Source organism: Engraulis encrasicolus, chromosome 14 (assembly GCF_034702125.1).
Source record: "Engraulis encrasicolus isolate BLACKSEA-1 chromosome 14, IST_EnEncr_1.0, whole genome shotgun sequence".
Taxonomy (NCBI): domain Eukaryota; kingdom Metazoa; phylum Chordata; class Actinopteri; order Clupeiformes; family Engraulidae; genus Engraulis; species Engraulis encrasicolus.
The window spans coordinates 45,549,954-45,552,453 of NC_085870.1; the positions used below are offsets into that span (position 1 = coordinate 45,549,954).

The window sequence follows — 2,500 nt, forward strand, 5'->3', positions numbered from 1 at the left end:
TTCTATTTAACAACCATCGGGGACTAGCACAGCACTGTGGGTTTTCAATGATACGCTCAGATGTTTTTACACCATAAATGAGTTACAGATGAAAACAAGGCAACTGCTGGGATGTGGACTCACATAACAACACATGCTTTTAAAGCCAAGACCTGAGTCTCCTTCCTTCCTTCCCTGCTGAAATATTTGGATTTAAATCCAACATTGCTCCAAGGGCATACGCGTAGATACTACAGTATGTTGCATGACGCAAACACTAACAACTGTTTAGCTTAAAAACAATTGTTCAGTCGTTAATGGTTGAAAATGAACAGAGTTCACATTTTAAGACAGGAACGTAATAAGGTTAGCGTTAGGGGAAGATTCTCAGGCCTTTGTTAGCTCATCACCACTCTGGCTTGAGGTGGACCTAGCAACATTGGATTGCCATTGCCAACAAACATCAGTAGGTTTTGTTTTTTTATTATTGCAAACATGTGGTGGAGGTTGCCTGCAAGTCATCCAATTGTGCACACAATGGCTCGCATACATCATCGGTAGCATCATGACGAAGCAGTTAAAATCATTAGCAAGGACAACAGCGTTCTCTTCACGTGGTCCCAGTCGGTTTGTCATTACCCTTTGGTTTTGGTCCTGCATTTGAACTCTCAACGAACGAGGGGGCCACGCAACTCTGATAAAAACTCATTACACTGCCCCCACACTGATGACCCCTCCTGATCTGATGGCATTAGTCGGAGCGGCGGGTAATTAAAATGAGAGCGAGCCATTCTGTGATACTTTGTGAACGACGGCACAGCAGGCTTGTTTGGTAAAGGTTTAGAAGGCTGTCTGACCGCGTCTCTGCAGTTGTCTTCCATTAGAAGCGATATGTGGCCAAGCCCTTTCTCTGGGGACCGGCACTGCACCATCAAAGGAAGATAACAATCAAAGGAGTTCCGATTAAATTGCTTCCTGATACACAAACCCCCCCCCCCCTCTCTCTCTCTCCTCATCAACCCCAGCAGCCACCCACTCCCCATCCCTCTCGTGTGCTAACGCCAGCCAGACACTGCCATGCCATAGGTCACTGCTTAGCAACAACAAACCTTGGCATGTGTCTCAAATGGTCAGTTTTTTTCCCAGGGGGTTATTCCTTTAAAGTGTCACCTTGAGGTCTGATACAAATCTCAGTTTTTGAGAGATTGAGAGAGCGAGCACAGGGTTCTGCTGGGGCTGTATGATACCTTTAAGCAAAAGGCAAAACTTGCCATAGAGCTGTCGACTTTGTTCTGTGCCATTGTTTGGGTGATTTGGTCTTGAAGGAATGCGGTACAATGAAGTTGTTTTTGTCAAGTCTGCTATTAGTTGACGTCGGCAAGTGATTTGTTGCACACAGTGTATGCGCCATAAATCCTATATGACAACTGCCATTTCAGTGCTCCTCCCTGTTCCATTCTTGCTGTGGAACACAAGTGGGGAAAACAACACCAGATCCTCTGAATAGGACATGTTGAGGGCTTAGAGGTCAGGACACAGATTAGATGGCATGCCCTGAACAGCAGTACTACACGATAGTGAGCAACATGTAGAAGAGAAGACTTTCCAGCTATGTTTGTGCCCATTGCAACTTTCACAAGAAAGCGATGCAGTATGTGTGTACACACACATTCTATAGTCCTGTCGTTTATTTTTACATAGAGGAGAATGAACAACAGTGTCCACAGGCATCTCAGTCAGGCACAGGCAGCGTGTGATGTCTGGGCCCAGCTATGTATCGGTGTTTGTGTTTCCAGCAGGGCTTGTGGACCATAAGTCCTCGAGACTCCTCAGAGGGGTTAGGTCTTCACTGAACCTCAAAAATGCCGTCAGAATGAGAGCACTAATTCTCCTCATCTCACGCAGGGACTATGCTGAGCTAATCTCGACTATTTACACAAAACACATTCTTTTGTTATAGAGCCCCATCACGCTGGCTATCATCATCGTGCCGCTCGCCAGATGCTGTATCTGCATGCAATGCAATGCATGCCCGCCTCGGAAAGAGTGCGTGGCGGCCAAGAATTTACTGTGCTGCTGCTTATTATTAACCAAAACTATGTAATCTTGGACATAAGTTAATCAGAGGTTGTTGCACGCTGACCTGGCGTTAACCCAAGCCCATGAAGTCATGTGTGGAGGCTGCCATGAGCAATAGACTATATGGTGGAAAGCAATTCGCATAATGACTTGGTGTTTGAGTGTGTGTGTGTGTGTGTGTGTGTGTGTGTGTGTGTGTGTGTGTGTGTGTGTGTGTGTGTGTGTGTGTGTGTGTGTGTGAGAGAGAGAGAGACGAGAGAGAGAGAGAGAGAGAGAGAGAGAGAGAGAGAGAGAGAGAGAGAGAGAGAGAATGGATGAAGTCAGGACGAGCGTAATATGCACAACGGTCCCAGAATAGGCCAAGTTTAAGAAGAAGAAAAAAAGACGTATAAATATTTGGAAATGTTCACAGGTGTGCCTTGGCAACATTGCCTCCGCATAA

At 45.9% G+C, this 2,500-nt stretch overlaps 1 protein-coding gene across 1 annotated transcript in view; it reads right to left on the minus strand.

Moving 5' to 3' along the window:
* Positions 1-2,500, minus strand: part of nckap5l (NCK-associated protein 5-like) — a 124,939-nt gene that overhangs the window by 121,383 nt on the left and 1,056 nt on the right. The gene's annotated exons all lie outside the window — the stretch shown is intronic.